General features: G+C 44.2%; 1 protein-coding gene across 2 annotated transcripts in view; it reads left to right on the top strand.

Annotated features, from left to right (window-relative positions):
* GRB10 (growth factor receptor bound protein 10) overlaps window positions 1-27,292 on the top strand; it is a 423,742-nt gene that overhangs the window by 164,711 nt on the left and 231,739 nt on the right. The window contains exon 2 of one of the 2 annotated variants that reach the window (XM_073549877.1): window positions 22,578-22,727. The exons of the other annotated variant lie outside the window; for it this stretch is intronic. The gene's annotated coding sequence lies outside the window, so the exon portion shown is untranslated. The remainder of the gene's footprint in view (window positions 1-22,577; window positions 22,728-27,292) is intronic. 2 annotated transcript variants of the gene reach the window in all.

The raw sequence follows: 27,292 nt of genomic DNA, 5'->3' as shown, positions 1-27,292 counted from the left end.
TTCACCCTGCTCCTCCCCCATATATCTCCCTCTGTGCCCCCCATAGACCAGCACACTGCTCTCCTGAAATACTCTGTGCTGCTGTCACCCTGCTCCCAGAATCCTTCCTGCCTGCCATCCTCAGTGACCGAAGACCCTATTCCTCTCCTCAGATCCTGGTGATGTGTGAAAGCAAGGCGACAGGGGCCTGATATATGGAGGAAGGAGCAGAGTGACAGCAGCACAGAGTATTTCAGGAGAGCAGTGTGCTGGTCTATGGGGGGTGCCTTGTTCGGTGCCAGGGATTGTACATAGAGTGCTGTGTTTTATACACAGACGTCTGCTTGTCTGCTCCACAGAAATCCAGGAAACATTTCTGCTGATTGATGACCTGTCCTGATCCAGACTTTACATGCAAAGACAGTCAGTAACTTTGCAGGCCCCATCAAAATGGCGGCTCAATGTGTTCCTAGATGTCATAGGTTTTTGTGCCAGATTTCAGTAGCTGCTCCCCCTAGTGTTAACAAGTGGAAATGCCAAAATTTTTAAAATTATTTTTCATATTTTGCAAAATTAAAAACAAATGATGATAATTTTTAAGAAAATGTAAACATTAATTCTTTACATTTTTTCAATTGCTGAAGAAAAATGTTTTGGATGGCACCTTCCCTTTTAAACGTAAATACCTGTTTGAAGAGGTATGGGAAAAAGCTTCTAGACTGGATGCTGCTATCGCCAGAACCTCCAGAGGGATAGCCCTGCCATTTGAAGACATGGGTGCCTTTAAAAGATCCCCTTGACAAGAAAGCTGATACTTATCTAAAATCTGCTTGGGAGGCGTCAGCATGGTAATTTTAAACCTGGGGTAGCCGCCACTTGCACAGCACGTGCTATGGTCAAGTGGTTAGAGGAACTCGGTGAGCACATAAAAAAATAAATGCCCAAGGAAAAGGCTACTAGAAGCAATACCTTCCCTACGAAAAGCAGCAGGATTCCTGGCAGATGCCGCAGTTAACTCCATCCGATAGGCCGCCCATTCATGCACCCTTTCAAATTCAGGTCACAGAGCACTATGGTTAAAAAAATTGGGCCACAGATTTTCAGTCGAAGGTCAAGCTCTGTGCAGTCTCGTGTGAGGGACAATACCTCTTCAGAAAGGCGCGTTGGACGAAATTTTGGAAAAATATATAGGAAATACTGGGGGCACTCGTGAATTGCGGATGTTAAAAATGATTTTAATACATAAAGTAGCCACTAAATACAAGCGTTCGGTCATTATAGACCTTCGTCATTGTACTAGGGTAAGTGTAAGAGAATGTGAGAATCTCACAAAGGTTGTGCCAGTGGATAAATCTTATTAAATAAGCTGTGAAAGGCCTGGGTGGTCAGTAACTGCAGGTAATGGCCAAAACCTGGCCTGCTCTGTGTCCTATGATGTGGTGATCTGTCGCCTGTCAATAAGATTTATCCACTGGCAATACCTTTGTGAGAGTCTCACATATTCTCTTACTTACCCTAGTACACTGACGAAGGTCTATAATGACCGAAACGTTTGTATCTAGTGGCTACTGTATGTATTAAAATTATAATGATTATATTGATTATATTGCACATAAAAACATTTCACATCATATATTCAACACTACAGATTTGCAACACAAATTAACTAAACGATTACCTAAGTATTGATAGTATTTTATTTTCAACTTATTCAAGAGCCTTTTGATAAACATGTGTATCTGTGTATCAAACCTTATCCTGTGTGATAATGTCTGCTGAGCTGTGTACCTAATCCTCTCCTGTGATACTTTCTGCTGAGCTGAGTATCTAATCCTATCCTGTGTGCTACTGACTGCTCAGCCGTGTATCTAATCCTATTGTGTGTGTGTGTGTGTGTGTGTGTGTGTGTGTGTGTGTGTGTGTGTGTGTGTGTGATACTGACTGCTGAGCAGTGTATCTTTTTTTTTTTTTTTTTTTTTTAAACCAGTTATTTTTATTTAGGTTTCAAAAGATTTTAAACAGTGGATATCAATATACATGTAACAATTCACATTTGACCTGCGCTGCGCACTTTTGACGGTGCGCCGTGCGCGCCAAAATCAAACTTTTCGGATTTTGGCGCGCACGGCGCACCGTCAAGTGCGCAGCGCAGGTCAAAGCGCAACTAGCGCACGGCCTGCGCACGATCTGCGCACCCTATGCTAAAGATAGGGTGCGCCGATCGCAGGCGCCGCTGTGCGCTAGGAGGCGGCGCTACAAGGAAGGGGCGGGCACGCCGGGCAGAGAGCCGGCTCGGGGGCGGAGCTACACCCGGCCGTGCGTGCGCTTAAAAAGCGCGAATGTGAAACCAGCCTTAGAGATCTTCGGGACATATTCAAGAATAGCCTCCCATTGTTCTGTTGTGAGGGTACCCACCTCCCTTTCCCATTTACCCTTTGCAGTGAGGTGATTGTCCCCCAGATAGGAGTGTAGTAGATCATGATATATGCTCGATATAACTCCCATCGTCCCTCCCTTCATACACACAGTCTAGTACAATGTCGCCCTGAACCGTCATGGCTCCCAATCTACACTGTGCCCTCCAAGCATGTCGAAGCATATAGTATTGAAACCCCCTATACCGAAGGCAAATCAAATTCCTCTCTCAATGTCTCAAAGGTCTTCAGGTCCGTTCCACTCTGCAGCTGGCACACATCTCACTCCTTTCGCCTTCCAATTGCCCATTTGACGCAGCTTATTAAGTTCTGGCAGATGCTCATTGTCCCACACCGGTGAGTACCTAGTCAGCTCATCCACCCCTCTGATCCTTTTAATGGTGTCCCATACCTTCTGAATCATGCCTATGGTAGGATATGGTGCTCCCAGTTTCTTAAAGGTACCATCCTCTAGACCCTGGATAAGTAGGCGTCTCCCCGTCACATGTACCAGTACCCGGTGAGCTGCTCCTCCACAATCGAGCTCTCTCCATCCCCTGACATGCTGGCCCTGTACTGCCAAGAAATAGACCCATGGACTTGGTGCGGCCAGTCCTCCCTCTTCCTTTCCTTTTTGCAGAGTTCCAAATTTAATCCGTACCTGCTTCTTGCCCCATATCAAGGATCTGAAGATAGAATCAATGCCCCAAAACCGTTTTTTTGGTAGCCATATCGGCGAATTATGCAAAACGTACATTAGTTGTGGCATAAGGACCATCTTAATCAGGTTAGTTCTACCCGTTACCGTTAAAGCCAATTTGCACCATGCACCTATTTTCCCTTTAAATTTCTCTAGCAGAGGAACCAAATTCAGACCTGTGAATCGGGACAGTGGAAGAGCTACCCATATCTGTAGGTATTTAAACTGTGAAACTAGCTGGAGTTGTTTCCCCCTCTCCTCTATCTCCTCCGTTTCTATTGCTCTATCCACAGCCATGACATAAGACTTGTGCCAATTTATCTCCAGTCCCGAAATGCTCCCAAATTGTTTAATTACATCCATCGCGCACCCCAGTGTGTCTCCTGCACTTTCCAAAAACAGGATGTCGTCGGCATACAATGATATTTTTTTTCTTCCAGCTTCCCAAATTTAAATCCGACCACTCCCCTCTCAGCTCTGATCTTGGCCGCCAGGGGCTCCACTGCCACCGCGAACATTAGCGGTTACAGCGGACACCCCTGCCTTGTGCCCCTATGCAAGTCAAACATCCCGGACTGTTCTCCATTCACCTTAACTACCGCCTTTGGGGATGAGTACAATAAATTCACCCAGGCCATGAACGCGGGGCCGAATCCCATCAGCTCCATGATTTTCCATAATTATTGCCATTCCACGCTATCAAATGCTTTTCTAGCGTCCAATCACATCACTATTCTCCCACCACCATTATCAGCAGGCAGTTGCATATTAAGAAATTAATCTTCTTAAGTTAACAGCCGTGCAGCGGTTAGGCATAAAGCCCGACTGGTCCTCGTGTATAATGGTATGCGCAACCCCGGTGAGCAGGGTGGCCAGGATCTTAGCGAGTATTTTAACATCCGTTGTCAACAACGAAATGGGCCTGTACGACTCCGCATCCATGGGATCTTTTCCCTCCTTCGGCAGAACCACTATCACCGCTTCCTCCATTGATCTCGGCAGTGCCCCCGTCACTAAAGCCTCATCAAACAGATTTCAATTTCGGAGCCAGCAGTTCCACTAACTCCCTGTACACCTCCCCAGGTAGATCATCAGCTCCCGGTGATTTGTTATTGGGCATAGACAGTATTGCACATTCCACCTCCTCCACACTCACAGGTTCTTCCAACCTCAACCTATCTTCCTCAGACAATTTAGGTAGTGAAATGCCTTCCAAAAAATTCTCCACATCCCCCTCTGTGTCCCGTGCTCTCGAAGTGTACAGTGCCATGTAATATGCCTTGAAGACCTCCAGTATGTCCTTTGTGTCTGTCAGTCGCCCCTGTTTTATCTCTGTTTATACACCCTGGAAGACTCCCTCTGTGCCGCAGATATCACCGCCAACAAGTGACCCACTCTCTCTCCTTCTTCAAAGAATTGGGCTTGCTGAAATGCCCTTTTCCTCTCAGCTTGCATCATGTGCAGTTTATCAACTGCCTCCTGAGCCAATTTTAGTCTATTGTGAGCTTCACTCGTTGGCGCCAAAATCATGTCTGCCTCCGCTCTTGTCAGGTCATCCTTTATTTGTTGATCTGCCAATTTAGTTTTGGTCTTACACCTCGCAATCTCACTTATAAAAAGTCCCCTCATAAACGCCTTCATGGCATCCCATACCGTTGTGGCCTCAGTACTCCCTTCGTTCATTTGGAAGAAGTGCTCTAGCTCTTTGGTTATGCCACCCATGTCCACCACTTTAAGCCAAGTCGGGTGAAGACGCCAACCTCCCCTCTGACCCTGAGCAGATCTCACCAGAAGCGTGACCACCATAGGACCATGATCCGAGAGAGTCCTCTAAGTATTCCACCTCCCCCACCATCTCGTCCATGGCGGTATCCCCCAAAGCCAGGTCTATCCTCGACAGTGTTCCATGTGTTGTCGAATGACATGAAAAAGTCCTCTTACCCTCATTTCGTACTCTCCACAGATCTACCAGCCCAAGTTCCCCTACATACTTGCCAAAGGCAGTCATCCTGTTCTGTCCAGCTTCCGTACCTGCCGGTAGTACTTTATCCCAATAATCATTCATAGTGTTGTTAACATCTCCCATAATCAACAACGGAGTCTCCCCCCCATCTGCCTGTCCGTTCCAGTACTGCTTGTAGTTTCTTTTTAGAGTAAGGTGGAGGGATATATAAAGCCACTAAAATCATTTTGTGTCCGAACAATCTGCAAGCAATCCATACGTACTGCCCTTCACTGTCTACATGCACTTCCAGCTCTTCATAATGTGTGTTTTTGTGTATTAGGACTGACACCCCCCTCGAGTACGAGGAATAAGTAGAATGATAGCTGAGCAGTGTATCTAATCCTATCCTGTGTGATACTGGGCTCCCCCTGCAGTCTGTCAGAGGGTGGTCTGTGTTGGCACGGTAACAAATTATTTACAGCTTTACAGAAGGACGATAACACCATAGAAATGATAAGAATAATAGGCCAATTTTATACACATACACAGGGGTTGGACAAAATAATGGAAGCACCTAACATTTTGGCATCATAATCTTCGAACATGTTATAAACATGCAAACCGTGACATATAGTAATATTTTGTAGTTGATTATTTGTGTTATGTGATGTGTATATAAATTAACTGTTTGTTTTGCGGAATTGTAAGAACATTGATGAAAACCAGATGCCAATGGCAGACCGCTCTGATTTTCAAAGAGGCCAAATTGTTGGTGCTTGTATGGCAGGAAAAACGTCCGCCGCAAAGCACAGGTCTGGCCGAAAGTCAAAGTTGACAGAGAGCCCGTTGGACTCTATAAAGCAAATTGTGAGAGGATCGCAAGACCACGGCTCCGAAAATCACTGCTGAGCTCAGTGAACACCTACAGACCCCAGTTTCCATGAAAAATGTTCGTCGGGAGCTGCGCAAATCTGGATTCCACGGAAGAGCTGCAATTCGAAAACCGCTGCTCTCAATGACAAATGTTTCCAAGTGTTTAGAGTGGTGTAGAAACCTCCAGAATAGGTCCCTCGAGCAGTGGAAACATGTGATACTCAGACGAATCATCGTTTACCCTATTTCCGACCTCCGGTCATGTGTACGTTTGGAGACAGCCGAAAGAAGCATTCCATCCAGACTGCCTTCTCACAACCGTAAAACATGGCGGAGGTTCTGTGATGTTTTGGGGTGCTATTTCGTGGATATCTGCCGGGTCAATGATATCCCTTCATGGAAGAATTAACAGCTGCGATTTAGGCATTTTGGGCGACCAAGTGCATCCTATGGTTCAAGCACTGTTCCCGGAGGGGAACGCCATCTTTCAGGATGATAATGCACCAATTCATACAGCTAGAATTGTTAAAGCATGGCACGAGGAACATTCTAATGAAGTTGGGCATCTTATCTGGCCCCCACAATCCACAGACCTCAACATTATTGAGCATTTAGGGCCGATTTTAGAGATTCAAGTTAGATGTCGATTTCTGCTTCCATCGTCGCTCAAAGAACTGGAGGGTGTTTTAACTGAAGAATTTGCTACAATTCCTTTGGAAACAATTCACACCTTGTATGAATCCATACCTCGGATAATCGAGGCTGTAATCGCCGCAAAAGGTGGACCTACACCATATTAACCTAACTTTTGTTGATGATTCCAGGTGTTTACATTATTTTGATAGATATATATAGATAGAGAGAGAGATATATATAGATATATAGAGAGAGAGAGAGATATATAGAGATATATATAGAGAGAGAGAGAGAGATATATATAGAGAGAGAGAGATATATAGAGAGAGAGAGATATATAGAGAGAGAGAGATATATAGAGATATATAGAGAGAGAGAGATATATATATAGAGATATATATAGAGAGAGAGAGATATATATATAGAGATATATATAGAGAGAGAGAGATATAGAGATATATAGAGAGAGAGAGAGATATATAGAGATATATAGAGAGAGAGAGAGATATATATATATAGAGAGAGAGATATATAGAGAGAGAGAGAGATATATAGAGATATATATATAGAGAGAGAGATATAGATTTTTAATCTGACTGGGGTGGGGGTGACTATTGCTGGGCTTTTTAGTCACCATGATACATCCCATCAGTGTGATCAAAAGTCAGGGACCAATAGAAAAAAAAAAAAAAAATTATATATATATATATATATATATATATATATATATATATATATATATATATATATATATATATATTATGTATATATATATTATATAATTTTTTTTTTTTTTTTTCTATTGGTCCCTGACTTTTGATCACACTGATGGGATGTATCATGGTGATTAAAAAGCCCAGCAATAGTCACCCCCACCCCAGTCAGATTAAAAATGTTTTGCTTTACTTTATAACTTATTTTTTTACCTTTAGCTAGTGTTAAAGTTTAACCTTGGGTTTGGTGTGCACGGTGGGGTGGATGTGTGGGTTAGGGTTCGTTCAAAGTGAAGAAAACAATTTATAAAAAAAAAAAAATAATAAACTTGCGTTAGGACTACTAGTCTAAAATTTTTTTTTTTTGTTAGGCATTCATATAAAATATGACCCTCAGGCATATACCCTGCTCCAGTAGTCGTACCATTAATTGCCCACCAAACAACTTTATATGCCCCACAATATATTTCCCAAATACCCAAATCTTTTCTTTCTCGTTCATGGATTCCTACAAATGACCCTGAAATAATAAAAAAAAAATATATATTTTGGGGCCTTGCCCTCAACATGAGTTTAGTGGAAAAAAAAATCCACTTTCTGCTCCTACTGTCTCAAGCCGTTATGAAGCCCTAACGAGATTCCTTAATTTTACTGATAATTCTCAGGCCCCCTAAGAAATAAACCCAAATATGATTGCCTTAATTGACTTCTAATTTCCCTCCTAAAAGATTAATTTCCAAATTCCTATTCCCGAGAGTAAAATGTCCTAGTTGCAGAGTCCCTCATGAGTTTCAAGGGCTGTCTGTCATTCCACCAACTTATCCCCTTCAAATATGACAGTGTAAAATTGTACAGAATCTGTGAGAACTGAAGCTAAGGGAGGACTAAAATGCTCAAGTGTTCATTGCTCGAAGCAAGAAATTTCTAATACTCGCATGCTCGTTTCGAGTAACGAGTATAATGGGAGTCAATTGGAAAGCCAAGCTTTTTTTTTTTTTCTTCTTCCGGCAGACCCTGAAAAGAGGTCTGAGGAACAGTGAAAATATTCAAATGGAAGGAGGCGAGAACAGCATGGGGAAGACCCCCAAGGGTCTTCCAAGCATCTGATTTCCAAGATTGCTGCTGAGAACAATGGTATCACACTTTTACGCCACTTTAAGGAGTGACCATAACATTCCAAACTGCAGAGAATTTGGCATCTTACACTGGAAAAAGTTACTTTTTTTCCCCCTGTATTATGACTTGTATATAAAGCAAAATTTGAATGATATAATTTGGGTAAACCAAAGTTTATTTTTAATTAAAAAATAGGGAGTTTCAGTTACATTTATGAAGGAAGCAAAAACTGACAAACTCTGAGGGACTCTGATGCACCCTGTATTAGACATAAAGGAGGGCCTCATACACATTCTGTTAAAATTATCATGTGATATTTCCACACTCAAAGTTCTGTACACAATGCAATGTCTGCCAAAAATTACAAATAGGCTCATACATACTCCCATACAACTGTAGAACTTCAAATATTATGAACAAAGTGTAGTTGCGGTAGTTCTATGCTAAAGAGTGCTGCCCACAGTGCCAAGCTGGGAAAAAATATAATGACTATTAAATTTGTGAAGTTATTTGAGGGTTATATAAATAATGAAATGTATCAATGTATCCCATAAGTCAGAATAGTGTGTGGGTGAGAAATTTAACACAGCTAAATTTTAAATAGTTTTTGGGAGTATTATATATAATAGAAATGTATGCAAGACCATATAATACTCTATGGCTGCGAAAGCTATCACAGCTTAATTTTTTTTTTTTTTTTTTTCCCTCTAACCCCCCACGACAGCACACAGAATGTTGTAATCTCATCCCAATAGGGACAAGAAACACAAAAAGGGCCAAATAGCCCTTCCTACCTCCTTTCCCCAGTGTTTTTCCTGTCCCTATGAGGATGAAGAGGTTATCCTGTGGTGCTCTGTGCCAGCGACACACTGGACAGTTAACATAGCCAGACAGTGGGAGATCGTTGGTCTTGCCCTCCATCAGGTGCTGTTTCTAGTTTCATTGGACTCGGGACATGTTGTTTCCCTAGTCTGCACCTGCGGATAAAGTCTGGGGGAGTTCTCGGGCGGGAGGCATCACTGAGCTCTCCAGGTCCCATCCCCTCCCCCTGCTGCTGGATCATGAGCCACATCGCTGCGAGGGAAAGCAGGCTTCCAGCTTCCCTCAGTGTAAGACCTGACATGGACTCTGCTTCCGGATGTGACATCAATTGCTGAACGGCATGCTGAGATGGTCACTTCCAGTTTTGCGTTCCATGATGGAACGCAATGGGAAATTCAAACACAGGACACAGATGGACACCACCTGGGGATACCCTCAACCAGGGAAAGTGGGGGAGGATCCTCTCTGATTAGAGTGAGGTGCTAGTCCGGTCACCTTACTTAAAGAGCCCTGGACAGAAGGTCAAGTAAGGTAGGACCAAACTGTGGGTAGCATGGAGTCTGGTCCTGCCCTCTATGCATCTGTGGAGCCCAGCGCTACTCTGGTCTCTAAGTATACAGGCATTAGATCCCCTCCATGTTGCAGGTTTAGATATTTAAAGTCCTTTTTACCTTTTCCTCTTTCAAGGGGGCAAAAACCTGCACCAAGGAGTAAATCCAAGGCCACTGGCTGTAGATGTTATGTTTGTGAAGAAAAAAAAAAAGCTTGTCTCACATGGAAAACCCCTATATCCAGACTGTATAGAAAGGGTTCTAAAGAAGTAACAGCCCTGCTTAAGAGGAAATTAAAGGGATAGTCCTCCAGGAGAAACCATCCCTGGTGTCCTTCTCCAGGCAATACCTGCTCCCAGCATCCCTCCAGCAGCCAAAAAGAGGAGAGTTTATCAGGAAGAGGATTTGGATTCCCAGAAGTCCATGCCGGAAGAGTTCATTGAGGAGGGTGAGCAGAGTCCTGGTCCTGATATACAGGAAAGGAAATACTACTTTTCCTTAGAAAACACGGAGGAACTTTTCACAGATGTGAGAAGAACCATGGAGGTGGAAGAGACAAGACGAGCACGTACAGTGCAGGAGGAAATGTTCGAAGGTCTCCGATGTCTGATACATAAAAATATCTGGGAGCTGGTTCTGGAAGAATGGGAAGCTCTAGAGATGAGGCTGAGCACTCCCTCAGAGATGAAGGCTAGATGCCTGGTAGATGATGAGACTGCAGAATTCTGATTCAAGGTACCCACAGTAGATGTTTAAGTTGCCCAGGTGGCAAAGAAAACTACCTTGCCAATTGAGGATTCTTCAGTTAAAGGATGCACTAAAACAAAATGGGGGACCTCCTCAGGAAAACCTAGGAAATATCAGCGACATTACTGAACACAAAAGCGGTCTCTACATCTAAAGCCAGTTCATTGTCTTGCTGGTGGGGGCAGCTAGAAGAACACGTGGCGGTAGGGACATCCAGAGAGGAGATCCTCGCCTTGGTGAAGTGGCAACACGCTCTGCTGAAGCTCATCTGTTTAGGTTATAAAACTCACAACGCAGCCGAGCTGTTGAAAGGGATAAAAACAGACTGATCAGTGGCTCTCCCACCTGAACCTTCAACTAGGTCTGGTTGTGTGTGGTAATGGGCATAACTTGGTGGCAGCTTTAAAGCTCTGAAAGCTGGTACATGTTCCATGCATGGCCCACGTGCTGAACTTGGTTGTACAGCGTTTTTTTAAAGCATACCCTGACTTGCCTGATCTACTTGCCAAGGTAGGCCATGTCAGTTCACATTTCTGAAAATCATCTCAGGCTTTTGCCGATCTAACTTTGTTGCAGCAGCACTTTAATTTGCCTCATCACTGACTTATTTCTTACCTGCCCACACCCTGGAATTTGACCTTCCATACAAGGCTTAGTGAGCAGCAGGGGGCAGTCTCTGAATTCCAGCTTTTCAGTGCCTGTCAGAGTAGCACTCAGCCCCCACACAACTGCTGAGTGAGTGTGGATTTCTGACCTATGTGAGGTTCTTCAAACCTTTAAGTACTCCACCAAGATGAGTGCTGATGACTCTATTGTGAGCGTAACCGTCCTGCTGCTCTGTCTATTTAAGCAGAGCAGGTGGCTATGAAGCAAGATTGTACAGTGGCTGATACTACACAGCCCAGCCTCACACAATATTCTCAGGCAACATTGGGTGATGACTAGGAACCTACACAGCCCAGCCTCACACAATATTCTCAGGCCAAATTGGGTGATGACTAGGAACAGGATTTTTTTGCTCTGCTACAGAGGGGACTACCAATCCCAGCTTTATGCCTGTCCAGCATGAAGAGGAGGAGGCTATACATCATGAGAAGATGGTTAGTGTTTCTGGTGAGGACACTGAACGTTTGACTCTTTAGTAGTCTGCCACACATGGCAGAGATCATATCCAGATGCCTTTCCCAAGACTGTCGTGTGAAACACATTTTGTCCACCATGAAATACTGGCTGTGCTCCTTTCTTGACCCACTGTACAAGAAGAAATTTGCTTATCTAATGTCAAAGGCAGATGTGCTGTTTTCAATGCATGCCAGAGGGCCATAGTGGAAGACTTGCTGAAAAGATTACCCTCAGACAATGCTGGTTGCAGAGTTGGCAGCTCTTTTCGCCAACAAGAATTACAGGGGAAGGCCACAAACACCAGGTGTAACACCGCTGTAACTACAATATGATGGTGGGAGAAGTTGACCAAGATGGTGAAGGACAAAAGTGACCATACCAGCATCCTTCCTGATTCTTCAGTGCCTTTTAACTGTTGGTTGTCCAAGCTTCACACTTGGCCTGACCTCTCCTTGTATGCCTTGTAGGTGCTGCCATGTCCTGCTGCTGAGTGTTATCTATTTGGTTTTTAGCTTGTTAGGTGCAATAATAGTGGATAGGCATTTTAGAGATAATTGGGGTGCTCACTGTTAATATCTGGTGCTCAGAGGTAAAAATAACAATATAACATAGAAAACCTCGGCACACAATTTCAATAATCAAATGTTTGTTTATACAGTTAGGTCTATATATATATATTTGGACAGACAACATTTTTTCTAATTTTGGTTCTAGACATTACCACAATGAATTTTAAATAAAATAATTCAGATGCAGTTTAAAGTTCAGACTTTCAGCTTTCATTTGAGGATATCCACTTTAAAATTGTATGAAGGGTTTAGGAGTTTCAGCTCCTTAACATGTGCCACCCTGTTTTCAAAGGGACCAAAAGAAATTGGACAATTGACTCCAAGGCTATTTTGTGGACAGGTGTGGGCAATCCCTTCGTTATGTCATTCTCAATTAAGCAGATAAAAGGCCTGGAGTTGATTTGAGGTGTGGTGCTTGCATTTGGAAGGTTTTGCTGTGAAGGAAACAGTCGGTCAAAGGAGCTCTCCATGCAGGTGAAACAAGCCATCCTTAAGCTGCAAAAACAGAAAAAACCCATCCGAGAAATTGCTACAACATTGAGTGGCAATCTACAGTTTGGTACATCAAGTGAGAAAGAAAGCACTGGTGAACTCATCAATGCAAAAAGACCTGGCCGCCCACGGAAGACAACAGTGGTGGATGATCGCAGAATAATCTCCATGGTGAAGAGAAACCCCTTCACAACAGCCAATCAAGTGAACAACGCTTTCCAGGAGGTAGGCGTATCAATATCCAAATCTACCATAAAGAGAAGACTGCATGAAAGTAAATACAGAGGGTTCACTGCACGGTGCAAGCCACTCATAAGCATCAAGAATAAAAAGGCTAGACTGGACTTTGCTAAAAAAAAATCTAAAAAAAGCCAGCACAGTTCTGGAAGAACATTCTTTGGACAAATGAAACCAAGATCAACCTCTACCAGAATGATGGAAAGAGAAAAGTATATGGCGAAGGCGTGGTACAGCTCATGATCCAAAGCATACCACATCATCTATAAAACACGGCGGAGGCAGTGTGATGGCTTGGGCATGCATAGCTGCCAGTGGCACTGGGTCACTAGTGTTTATTGATGATGTGACACAGGACAGAAGCAGCCGAATGAATTCTGAGGTATTCAGAGCCATACTATGTGCTCAGATCCAGCCAAATGCAGCCAAACTGGTCGTCGTTTCATACTACAGATGGACAATGACCCAAAACTTAAAGCCAATGCAACCCAGGAGTTAATTAAAGCAAAGAAGTAGAATCTTCTTGAATGGCCAAGTCAGTCACCTGATCTCAACCCAATTGAGCATGCATTTCACTTTGTTAAATACTAAATTTCAGACAGGCCCACAAACAAACAGCAACTGAAAACCACCGCAGTGAAGGCCTGGCAGAGCATCAAAAAGGAGGAAACACAGCGTCTGGTGATGTCCATGAGTTCAAGACTTCAGGCAGTCATTGCCAACAAAGGGTTTTCAACCAAGTACTAGAAATGAACATTTTATTTACAATTATTTAATCTGTCCAATTACTTTTGGTCCCTTTAAAAACAGGGTGGCACATGTTAAGGAGCTGAAACTCCTAAACCCTTCATCCAATTTTAATGTGGATACCCTCAAATGAAAGCTGGAAGTCTGAACTTCTACTGCATCTGAATTGTTTTGTTTAAAATTCATTGTGGTAATGTTTAGAACCAAAATTAGAAAAATGCCTGTCCAAATATATATGGACCTAACTGTATATCCACGATTAATGAAAAGCGGACCAAAAGGTTCATACAAGTAATCAGGAATCCACAGATAAGAATCAACATTTTGGCTATTAAGCCTTTATCAAGAATTTGTATGAATAATGGTCCTAAAACATCCTATGCTTACAGCGCATCAAAATTGTGGGTTACCACTCATGTGAGAATATCAGGATGACGTGCTGGTACACATCATTTCACGGTGAGAAGTGCTGGCAAAAGCATACCAGCGCACGGCCTGCATACCCAACGCTAAATATAGGGGGCGCAGGTCGAATGCAGCATCATGCGCCCATAGGAGCTGATCGGAGGGGGTGTGGCAGGAGCGGAGCTTGGCGGCGGCCATGCGCTGCACCTCATAACGCAAGTGGGAAAGTAGCCTAACATGAAGTAAAATGTCACAAAAAAAATTCTTGGAATCTGTGGGATCCATTAAAGCGTTATAGAGTTGTAACCTCATAAAGTGACAGTGGTCAGAATTGTAAAAATTGTCATGGTCATAAAGTTGCAAAATGGCTCTCACTAACGGGTTAATGAGAAAAAAAAATGAATGAAAGTGAAACTAAGGGTGAAATTTTTAAAGGTCTGAATACTTTACATACCCACTGTATGTATACCCCACGTGGCTATTGTTTTTGTACTTTTTGAAACCTTTGCACATTGTACAATGTTGAAACTTGTACTCCATTTTTCTACCTCTTGTAGTAACTGCAAAACGTATTGAAGTCCCCATCATGGTGTCTTTCAGCGTTTATGATACAGACCCCTTGGGATAATTTTTGCTGTCCTTTTATATTGTGCAATGGTAACATTTCTACTCTCAATCTCTATTTATTTATTTTATTTTTTTTTTTGTTTTGTTGCCCTTCTTATGGTCTCTTTATGCATCTATCTGGCAGCCTGATGTTTTTTGGGTCTGCACGTAATTTTTTCCCTATGCTTGGTTTAAAAAAAAAAAGTAACCATTACTGACTACCACACTTTTTGTTCTTTATTTCTTTTAGTGTTTCTTAAAGCTAGAAAGTTGCCATTTGAATTTACTTTAGTTTTATGCCATGTCTGTGATCTGCTTTCTTTCTACAAAATTAAACAACTGAATGAACATCCTCCAAGGCCAGTGATTGCATAATTTTTGCAAGGGGTTGTATAAAGGCATGACTCCTCGTCTGGTATCCAGAGGATGTCAAACTTTAACTAGAGAGCAATGGAATAAGTTCAGAGACAGGTCTAAGAAACCAAAATGGAAACACTTTTCCGTTTTGCTTGGGATCTTTATCTCCACCTTCTGGACCTGTCCATCTTGACTTGGGAAGACTTTGGTTACCAATCCTAGAGGCCACTCATTCCTTTTAGACTGAGTGTTCTTTATTAGGACAACATTTCCAGGTTCCATGTTGTGCTTACTAGCTTGCCATTTGTCTCGTCTGTAACGTAGAAAGGTGTTGATTTTTCCACTTGGTCCAGAAAAGGACTGCTACTTTCTTCCACTGGGATTTGTACAAGTCTTTAGTTGAAAACTCTCTGGGAGTCTGTGTGCTTACATTAAATTTCTGGGTGAGGAGAGTTGGAGTAAGCAGAGATGGGTCTTCAGGATCATTGGATATGGCAACCAGTTGGTTTGCATTTATAATGGCTACTACCTCAGCCATGAAGGTAGTGAGTTTCATGGTTGAGCTTCGAAGGACCTAGCTGTAGAAAGATGGAATTGAGGATTCTGCGAGCAGTGCCGATCATGTGCTCCCATATGAGATGAGTGAGGTGGATTGACGGTCCACATGCAGCTTAGTTCGGAAAGACACTTTTTTTACTTGGTTAACATGCAGGTTTGAGGGAATCTTTAGTTCACCACATGCTGTAACAATGTTAGATTCTCTGTCCGAGCGAATATGCTTTACATGTCCTCTGAGAGAAATGAATCGTCTGAAGGCATTTATGAAGCTGGATGTGCCCATTGCCTCAACAACTTCTATGTGCACAGCTCTAATACTCAAACATGTGAATAAGACAGCCCAACGCTTGCTATTTGCATGTCCTCCCCTAGTATGTCGTGTGGTTACTGACCAAGGACCAAATACATCGAGACCTTGGTAAAGGGGGGTTCGATGCTCAAATGGTCAGTTGGAAGGTGAGCTGTTTTTTTGGAATTGACATGAACCCCGGAGTTTCCGGCAAACAATACACTTGAAAATGACGACTCATGAATCATTTTGCTCCTATTACCCAGAATCCTTCTCGTAGGGCACCTTCAGTTATCAAGCATCCTTGATGTTTCACATGTACATGATGATGCTCAACCAACAGAAGAAACCTGACCGTGAGGAACAATGATTGGCGTACACATTACTTTCAAACTGTCGAGGTCCTGACAGCGCTGGTGTACAGCCTCCGCTAAGCAGGGACTCACCCGAACCGTAGGGACCCCTGGGGACAAGAACAGCCGGAAAATAAAGATGCACAGGACCTGAATGTAGAAGTTTAGCAAGCCGGCACAGGACCTACGGTAATGTGACTGCAAGGGGGCGGGGCTTAGCATCCTGCTTTCAAAGAAGGTAGAAAACTCAGTCGGGCAAAGCGGGGGTCATGCACAGTACAGGCAAGCGAGGTACAGGAGGGATAAACAGATGGGAGGTCAGACAAAGCCAAAGGTCATACACTAGATATCGGTAAAGTACCAGAGATGAGACAGAACGGTTAGTCGGGGCCAAGCAGAGAGCAAAACCAAACAGACATAGAAGGTACCAGGCAGAATCCAAAGCAAAATCCAGAGAACAGACCGAGTCGAACACAGAGAATCAAGCAACCAGAACACAGCACTAACACACTCGGGTCACCACACAATGCCAAGGGCGAAAGTATAACTGACGGGGGATGGGAGCTTCCTGAGGCTATAAGAAGCCTCCCCAGAACCAATGAGAGGCCACCATAATAGGTCCCAGGTGTGCAGGTGAGTCTGCACTGAGGTCAGAACATTAACCCCAGCAGTGCCGGTCACCCAGCACTGGTATCATGACCCAAACTTTGCATTTGAAATGCGTCCTCTGACTCAGCAGTCCCTGAGCATCTACAAATGGGTCCAGTTTTTTTGAGGGGACTATCCTTGGAGAAGTCTCTGATTTTGGAGGGACTCCAGGTCTGGGTATAAGCCTCATGCGGGACATAACGGATAGCATGTTTCACCTGCGTGAACGTGTCCGCTGTGTAAGCTTTGACAATGATGACAGCCTTTGCATAGAACTGACCTTGTTTGTGCTAATTTAAAAGATTTAACATGAATCAGGCAAGTCAATCCTCTGTAAAGTGATATCCAGGTGGAGAATCTTGTGAAGCTGCTGGAATCTGTTGTGTAAGTGTAGAAACCTGAGGCCAGACCTCTACATCTGATTTTGGGCTCAAAGAGTTGATGTGTATGTGTCTCGTGAGCAGTGGGTACTGGTTGATACAGAAATGCAGGCCCGACGAGCCAGGTAGTGTCTTTGAGGCATGATGCCGTTACCACTCTGGTTGCATGGTCTGCAGAATTCTGGTCAGTCGGTACATATCTCCACTGATAAGGCAGTGAAGACTTCCTAATGCTGAGTACTCGGTTGTTAACGTAGACCTAGAATCTTGGAGTCTTGTTATGAATGTAGCCTAGCACTACTTTGCTATCGGTGAAGAATTCAGTCTTCACGCTATAGGTCAAGTTCTGATGTGATAAGCTCCGCCAGTTCTATGGCAAAAACAGCAGCGCAGAGTTCTAGTCTGGGTATGGTATATTCAGGACATGGTGCCCGCTTGACTTTACCCATGACAAACCCTATGTGGACATTATCCGTAACAACATCTAGAGTTTTTAAGTAGGCGACTGCGGCTATGGCTTTAACTGAGGTGTCACAAAATACACACCGCTTCCTAGAGAGAACTTCTTCCGAGGAGATATACGTGTACGGCCTGTGTATTTGCAGGTCAGATAACGACTTTAGAGAATCCCTGCAGGTTACCCACAACTTTTCTCAGGAGGAAGTGGGGTGTCCCAATCAACATTCTACAATTAATTTGCGTAGCGAAGTCTTACTGTCACGATCCCACCACTGAAATCGGTATGTCACGGACGGGGGAATGCGACGCACTGCCGACACACGGTTATCACAGGCACAGGGGTTCTTATCTTGGTTATCCCACCGCTGGCACCATGTGATAAAAACAGCAAGCTAGTCTTGACCTAACCATTTATCACAGGGGGGCTATTTTGGATGTTCCACCACTACTAACAATCTTCCATGAACTGCAGGGATTTCTGTATATCCCACTTTTTCAGTTCCACTTTGGAACTCGCAGCTCTCCGGAGCCCCCCCCTTACCCTCGGGTCAGCCGGGGAACTAAACCTGGGTCGCCGGCTGCTTCAATGAGGTCTTGCCACCCGGCACGCTGCAGTGAGGGATATATAAAACGCTCTGACCGCAGCCACCCCAATTTAGCTTATAAAACCCCTTCCGTCACTCTCAGCAGTGCCCAGGACCCAGACCACATGTTGCCGCCACCAGCTCCTGACTTCTCTGCTTAAGTTAAAAACTTAATAGAGGGGTTCGAAGCCAACCCAATTCAGTAGCGTAATTATCTTAAAGGCACGTGTACGTTCGTTCTTAGAGCATGAAGACAGACTAATAAGTTTTATAATTTATTCCCAAAAAGGGTGGGCAGTTATTACACAGATAAAAGATGTTAAAAAGTTAAGACAGTAGGTATGTACAATGCAAATATAAAAAATGGGATTAACAAAAAATCAACACTTACAGTTGCGTAATGGTCTTTAGGCTAGCCATGTGTGAAGAAGGCGGAGCCACACGTCTCCCTGCGTCTGGGGTCCTTTAGGCATGAAAACCTCCAGTTCGACTGAATAATTTGAGGGGGGGGGGGGGAGTACCTTGTAGCTTTGGGTTTGTGACATCACGAATGGGCGGGCTGGTGATGTTCCTCCCCCTGCTCTAGAAGTTACAATTCTGACTACAAAACTTTTAATGACTATCTCGCAGAGGGTACCTTGTATAAACACGCCCATGGTATCATTCTTTTTAGCCTGTTGGACAATAATTCAAGACCAAACATGCAGTAATTATGTCACACTGTTTAGGAGAAATCCAGTTCTCTGTTTCTGGGGGTGCTAGAACTGTGCAAATTAAGGGCCAGGACTTTGGGCCGATGCATTTTGCTGAAATGTAAGTTTCATTTTTCTGTCGCGAACGAGGTGCGCGCTAGGGCTTCTTTTAATATTTCCCATAACTGAATTGGCCTCATGGCCAGGACAAAGACCTTCTTTCCACTCAGCTTAATTAACATTCCTTAGCTGTGGAGAATGTTTGCACAGGAAGTGTCTGGTGTAGGGTTACAAACAGGCACAGAGGATATGCACGCAGCTGCTAAGGGGGGGAAGGAGGGGTCACCCTTGCAGCATGTGACAAGCAGAAATCTAACCTGTAGTGTAACAATGGGAGATTCTGGAATGTTCCAGCGAAGTCATATCTTATTACACCTCCCCCTTTTTGAGTGCGCTACGGCGGCATAACCTCAGCGGGTTCACTTCGGCGGGACAACCCATCGGCATTCCCATGCTCGCTGCCCTTTTTGTGTTAAGTCGTACTACTGAAGGGCAAGGCTCCAGCGTAGAAATCTTCCGTTGGTTCTGGACACTGTGTGCAACTAGCTGAGGGTTGTGGTCTGTTACCACTGTGAAAGTGTGCCCGTAAAGATAGGGCTGCAAACGTTGCAGTGCCCACACCATGGCCAGGCACTCCTTCTTGATGGTGGAGTATGCCACTTCCCTCGGCAAATTTTTCTGGCTCAAGTACAACACGGGGTGCTCCTGGTTCCCAAAACCTGACTGAGCACAGCACCGAGGCCAAACTCGCTGGCGTCGGTCTGTACCAGGAACGGGCGACTGCTGTCGACTGCTTTCAGCACTGGAGAGCTGCACAGGGCTGTTTTCAAAGCTCGGAAGGCTGCCTCACAGCCACCTGTCCAGTTGACTGGGGCAGATTCCGCTTGGTGAGATCCGTCGAGGGTTTTGCAAGGGCACTATAGTTCTGTACGAACCGCCTATAGTAGCCTGCAGTGCCCAAAAAGGACATCACCTGTTTCTTGGTCCTGGGGGTGGGCCAGGACACAATTGCGTCCACTTTCTCCGGCTCCGGACTCGTGGAACCCCCACCTACCCGCTGCCCCAGGTAGTGGCCCTCGCTCATGCCCATCTGGCACTTTTCCGGCTTGATGGTCAGGCCTGCCTGGTGAAGATGCTTGAGCACCTTCTGGAGATGCTGAAGGTGTTCCTCCCAGGTGGAACTGAAGACGGCGATGTCATCTAGGTACGCTACCACGTACTCCTCTAGTCCCCGGAGCAGGTGGTTGACCATCCGCTGGAAAGTGGCAGGGGCATTTTTTCATGCTTAAGGGAGTGACTGTGGACTCGTACAGTCCAAAGAGGGTGATAAAGGTGGATCTCTCCTGCGCCGCAGGGCTCAGGGGAATCTGCCGGTATCCCCTTCCCCCTTTGTTTTTCTTTTCTATCTTTTATTTGGCAACCATGGCTATGTGGGGAGAAGCCCATTATAAGCAGTTTAACAAGGACGCCCTGAGGACCCTGTGCACGGCAAACCAGATTGACACTGCCGACATGACCAAAGCCCAGTTGGTCGTGCTCTGGTGCAATGGGAGGAGAGCCAGGGCACAAAGCAGCACCAGTGCCGACGGTGCAGCCACAGAGGTCCAGCTGGTGCAAGTCGGCCTAACCGGCAACCAGGAAGTCATGGACTGCTATCTGCAAATTTACCTTGAATGATCACTGGTGCAGCGAATCCAAGGGGATCATATAGACAGATTGTGGACAGGACACCTTGTCGTGTGCAAGGTTTTTGCTCTAGAATGACCTGAAATGTAAAAGTATCAGACTTTAAGTCCCAATTGAGCTCTAGACTGCGTTGTACAGAAGAGTCTGTAAATAAATCTAGGTCTTTCAATTCGGTGACATAGACCTCGGTGGGAAAGGCTTCCACTTCACCATTTTACTATTAGTAGCTATCTTATGCAGTCTGAGAGTAGAACAAGCAAGTGCATTCTGAGTCCTTTTGAGAAGGCTGATCGCAGCCTCTAGAGATGGGAAAAGACTTTAAACCGTCATCTACGTAGAAGTCTTTCAATGAACTGTCTAATGTCTTAATCAGTCTCTTTTGCTTCCTCATGCGGACTGCTTAAGCCTGTTAATTGCTATGGCAGGGTATGGGCTTATTGCTCTGAATCATAAGAACCGTAAAAAGTCTGTTCTTCATTGACGAAGAAACACTGAAACACTTGCTGTATGTCTGCTGTGATGGCAACTGTTTCTTTACGGAATCTGATGAGAACACCAATGAGAGCATTGTTGAGGTCTGGACCCGTTAAAAGAACATCATTCAAGGAATCCTTGGCATTGTGAGCTGGAGTCGAACACTACATGTATCTTTCCAGGCTTTTTGGGATGATAGACACCGAATGTTGGTAGGTACCAGCATTCTTTGTTCTCTTCCAGAGGTGGAGCTACCTCCGTGTGGCCATTTTCGAATATTTTGCCCATGAAAGCAAAGAAGTGTTCTTTCATTTCCGGCTTCCTTAGGAAGCTGTGATTCAAAAGGCAGCACGGTGGCTCAGTGGTTAGGTTCGAATCCCACCTAGGACAACATCTGCAAGGAGTTTGTATGTTCTCCCCGTGTTTGCGTGGGTTTCCTCCAGGCACTCCGGTTTCCTCCCACACTCCAAAGACATACTGATGGGGCTCACAATCTAAATTCCCTATCGGGGACAGTGATGAAAATGTGTGCAAAACTGTAAAGCGCTGCGGAATATGTTAGCGCTATATAAAAATAATAATTATTATTATTATTATTATTATTATTATTGCAGTCTCTGTTAGGAAGACTGGGTAAGGATATTTGCCCATCCAGAGATTCAATTTGATAACCTGTAGCTCTTCTCCCAGATTCTTCACTCACTCCTGTGCATGTTTTAAGTGAGTAAGATGAGCTGAGTTCGTCTATTTTAAAGATGTCAAAAAAAAGCTGAGCTGGCAAGCGATCTATTGCTTGGATTGAGGATAGTATAGAGTTTAACAGCCTTTCCTCCATGACCTGCAAGGTAAAATGTAACAAGACAAATCTTTGAGCAGGATTTGTTACTAAGACCTTCTCCGCAAACTTGAGTGCACTGGGGTGACTCTTCGGGAGGTGCGCAGTCTTTCTCTTCCCTACCATGCTCTGTAGGTCGGTCTATGGGAGAGGGAGTCTGTTGTGCTGGCCCTGTGTGAAGAGCTGTACTGTGCTTTTGGCTGTTACACTCTGAGCAAGTAATGCTAACTTTGCATTCTCTTGCTAAGTAAGATGTAGATGCACAACATCTGTAGCATATGAACCCTGAGGAAGGTTCTACGGTCTGCAAGGAATTTTTCCCTAAAACTCCTGCACTTTTGTAGTGGGTGAGGCCTTTTATGCAGGGGGCACTCTTTGTCTAAGTCTTTTGTCAGTGACCCTTCAGTTTCTGCTGTATTGTGGGTCTTGTGTGATTGATCTGTAGAAAACACATTTGTTTTGTGCACAGTGATAGGTGTACCTTTGGGATTGGGACTAAAGCAGGCTTATCTGTTCTTGGATTGACAGGATCTCTGGTGGAAAGGTCAAAGCTGGGATCATTCCTGATCTTGGTTGGCCTGCTGGCGCACAAAATCTATGAAGAAGCTGAATGGAGGGAACGACACGTTTGTTTGTAATCTGAACCTCGGTTGATCCATTTTTCTTGGAAACAGCAAGGTAATTTCTTCACTATGGGTCTGATGCCCTTGACTGTGTCTAGGGACATGAGGCCTAGCAGGTCTCCTTCAGTCTTGGCGACTTGGGAGTTCTGTCGAGGTCATACAGGTCTTTGTATGTGAAAGCTCTTATTAGAGATTTTAGGAAAGTCCTCCAACCTTTTAAAGAGGGATTTTTCTATCATCTGAGGAGCCATAGTACTCGAGTCTCTCCCATAAGATGTACAAGCCTCTGCTCGGGTGGCTGATATTTATATCTCTGATGCGTTTTGCATGTTCTGCTGATTCATTTTCTAGCCACTTAACCAAGAGGTCGATCTCTTCACTGGCAGAGATGTCTAGGCCAGCAGTGGCATTTCTGAAAGCCGCTCTGAAAACTCTAACTTTCAGGACTGTCATTTTTCTCACCATGGAAACAACAAAAACCCTCACTGTAGCATTGATCCACTCCTGCCTGGATTACTGCAACGCTCTATTAATTGGCCTCCCCGTCACTTGACTATCCCCTCTCCAGTCCATACTTAATGCAGCAGCCAGGGTCGTCCATCTGGCTAATCGGTACTCGGACGTGTCCGCTCTTTGTCAGTCATTACACTGGCTGCCCATTCATTATAGGCTCCAATTCAAAGTACTTGTTCTCAACCACAAAGCTCTCCACAGTGCGGCACCCCCCTACATCTCCTCCCTCATTTCTGTCTATCGGCCTAGCCGATCGCTGCGCTCTGCAAACGACTTTCCACTAACCTCTGCACTAATCCGTACCTCCCACTCCCGACTCCAAGACTTCTCCAGTGCTGCTCCTATCCTCTGGAATGCTCTACCCCAAGAAATTAGGACTAACCACAATTTGCTTAGTTTTAGACGCTCCCTCACAACACATTTGTTCAGAGCGGCCTATCACGTTCACTAATTAGTCATTCTATGTGCAAGTGTGCGTGTGTAGCCAATTCACTATCTCCATCCTTCACTCCCTCAAGATGGCTGGACCTTCATTGTAAATACACAATTGTAAATACACACCTGTACTTTGTATTTCCCTCACCTCATTGTAGATTGTAAGCTCTCACAAGCAGGGTCATCTTATTTCGTCTTATTTTGCTTTAATTATTGTATTAACGTTGTTACTTATGACTTGTGTTTTGAAACTGTTAAACTGTAAAGCGCTGCGGAATATGTTGGCGCTATATAAAGATGATTTATTATTATTAATCCCTTTCTGACCGCTGACAGGATAGTACGTCAGCAGTTGGTATCCCCTGCTTTGAGGTGGGCTCCAGTGGTGAGCCCACCTCAAAGCCATAACATGTCAGCTGTTATAAACAGCTGACATGTGCACGCAATAGGCGCGGGTGGAATCGTGATCCGCCCGTGCCTATTAACTATGTAAATCACGCTGTCAAACGCTGACAGCTGGCATTTAACTAGTGCATCCGGCACCCGGACGGAAATGAGCGCATCGCTGACCCCCCGTCATGTGATCGGGGGTCAGCGACACGTTGCCTTGACAACCAGATGTCTCATAGAGACCTCTATGGTTGTTGACGGAGATTGCTATGAGCGCCACCCAGTGGTCGACGCTCGTAGCCATGCTGTATTTCTGCTACATATAGGTGATCTGAGCATCGCCTATATGTAGCAGAGCCGATCAAGTATGGCATGCTTCTAGCCTCCTATGGAGGCTATTGAAGCATGCCAAAAGTAAGTGTTTAAAAATTAAAAGAAGCATAAGTTTAAGTTGCCACCCTTTCGCCTCAATCAAGATAAAACAGTAAAAAAACAAACCTACATTTGGTATTGCCGTGTTCAGAATCGCCCGATCTATCTTTTCTTTTCAATGTTTTATTTATTGAAATTTGCCAGTTACATCAAAAAGAAAGCAATCAACAAAGTAGCTTAAGAAATTATTATATAACCTACAAATTCCACTTTTTGGGAGTTAAACAAGTGATTTGAAATATCAGTACATGGCAAAAACTATTGATATACAGAGGTTTAAGGACAATAACAGCCTTAAAGGAACTTCCAGTAGCAAGATATATCTGGGTTCAAATCTGGGTTCCTTCCATCCACACGCTCTGGCTACATCACATATGCCATGATGTCAAACAAAGATGAAAAAAAAACAAAAAACAGTATAGGGAGTAAAGGGACAGGAGGTCAAGCAGAGAAAGAAGGAAGTTGTAAGATAGGGGTGAGATATAGGGGCAGTAGGGGGAGGGGGGGTAGAGGGGAGCACTAGGCAACAAGGATTCTGTCTACACTGATAGAACCGAACAAGGAGGCCACTATAGCCTTATTAGTTTTTACTAATGGATCTGAATCGGGTCCATGGGTGCCATATTCTTTCTAAAACTGAAAGAGCCATTCACCAGGGCAGCTAGTTTGGCTACCTGATATAGCATGTCTACCTTTTCCTGTAGTTGGGATATAGATGGAGTAGTAGTTGTCTTCCAGTTCATAGGTATCAGAAGTTTCGCTGCTGAAAGAATGTGTTGAATCAATAGGGCGGTATTCTTATGTGCAGTCGGTGACAGGAAATTTAAGAGCACTATCTCCGGTGTCAATGTAAGCTTTTTGCCCACAATTTTCCCGATACAATCCTCTACCAGGTGCCCGAACTGCAGCAGGGGTGGACAAGACCACCACATATGTAAGTAAGTTCCCTCCCGAGTCCCAGCATATCCAGCACCTCATAGAAGACCCCATCCGCCAATGAGTATTTTGTTTTGGTGTAATATACCATCTGGCGACTATTTTAAAAGAATTCTCTTGTGCTCTAATGCACTGTGATGGGCCATGAGAAAAATTATAAATGTGATATTTGGTTTTGGGTAAACTTGTATCCCGAATCCTTTTCCCAGTTTGTTATATAGGCTCTTTTGAGATAAGTCAGTTATATTCAAAATCTGGTAAATAGACAACATTATCTTTTTGGATTTATCCTTTGTTGCAGAGAGTCTCAAATGCAGTCAGTGGGCGGGTTACGTCTGCTCTTAAAAGATACTGTGTCAAGGAGTCTCTTTTATAGAGCCGAATTGTATAAAGGTCAAGTTGGAAAGCCCCGGTTGTTTCTTCAGTTCCTGAAACGAGGAGAGTGTCCCATCCATCAAAAGTCCATCAACCGCTACATTTGCCAAGGAGCCGGGTTTGATTACATCATTGTCTCGGGAATAAGATGCGTGCGGCATTATACCTGCCAACTTGAGTAAGGGGGACAGAGAGGGAACTAGAGTGTTCACCAATCCCTTCCACAATTTTAAGGTAGCTTTAGTGTGTATATTAAGTAGTATTTTGTTTGTTTTTACAAGGATACGCCAAAAAGGTGGATCTCGGGGGGGATAAGGTGTCAGTGCTTTCTCCACCTCAATCCACTGCTTATTGTTGGGAGACTGCAACAGGTCTACCACTCTGGTAAGCATTGCCGCTTGGTAGTACCTTACTATGTCTGGAGCACCCATCCCACCCCTCGACTTGTTTAATGTTAATGTCCTGTATGCTAAGCGGTGCTTCTGTTTTTTCCAAACATATCTGCAGAATAATGTTTTAATTTTAAGAAGATACGATTTGGGGATGTTTATAGGAAGCATTTGGAAGATATATATGAACTTGGGTAGGATTAGGCTCTTCAGTAAATTTTTCCTTCCCATCCACGACACATGAGGCCCTCCATGATTTCATGGTGGTTTCTACTGAGGCAATTAGGTGGGGAATATCCAGCTGAAAAAGGTCTCTATCTGATCTTCCTATCTTTACACCTAAATATTTGATATATTTTGGCCAGGTGAAGGGATATGTATTTTTTAGTTTAGCTAAGGTACTCGGGGACGTGTATGTCCAGCGCTTCCGACTTAGATCAACACAGCAAAATTTCCAATTTTAAAGTCAATATGTCTGAGATCCATCAATGTTGGGAGTTCCAGTAAAGGATTAGTCATAAAGATTAAGAGATCGTCCGCAAATGCCGCTGTTTTATAGTGTGTCCTATTGATACGAATACCCTCTATTCCCTCATATATTTGTATGGCTCTTAAGAGGTTCCATTGCTAGCACAAATAGTAACGGGGATAGGCGACAGCCTTGTCTTGTTCCGTTCTTTATAGTAAATGCATCTGTTATAAAAGTCGTTAATCCTAATATGTGCCTTGGGTTTATCGTACTTTGCCATTACGGCTGCTATAAATGCTTCGGGTATTTCAAACTTGACCAGTACTTCCTGTAGGTATACCCAGTCCACCCTGTCAAAGGCCTTCTCTGCATCTGTTCCAAGGAGCACCAATGGGAGTTTACAATTTTTTGCGTATTGAAGAAGGTGCAATACTTTGTGGACATTATCCCTTCCCTCCCTTCCACCCACAAACCCGGTCTGATTTAAGGAAATCAGGTTTGGCAATGACTTGTCCATCCTTTTTGCCATCAGCCCTGCTAGGAGTTTTAGGTCCACATTAAGGAGAGAGATTGGCCTATAGCTACTACATAGCTCAGGGTCCTTCCCCTCTTTGTGTATTAGGGCTATTCTGGCTGTAAGCATTTGTGTTGAGTTCATTTTTCCCTTCACCATTGGGGTCT

The sequence above is a fragment of the Dendrobates tinctorius genome, unplaced genomic scaffold, assembly GCF_039654945.1.
Source record: "Dendrobates tinctorius isolate UK_male_01 unplaced genomic scaffold, ASM3965494v1 ptg000162l, whole genome shotgun sequence".
Classification (NCBI taxonomy): domain Eukaryota; kingdom Metazoa; phylum Chordata; class Amphibia; order Anura; family Dendrobatidae; genus Dendrobates; species Dendrobates tinctorius.
The sequence above is the reverse complement of the archived record's forward strand: the minus strand, read 5'-3'. Positions and strand labels throughout refer to the sequence as shown.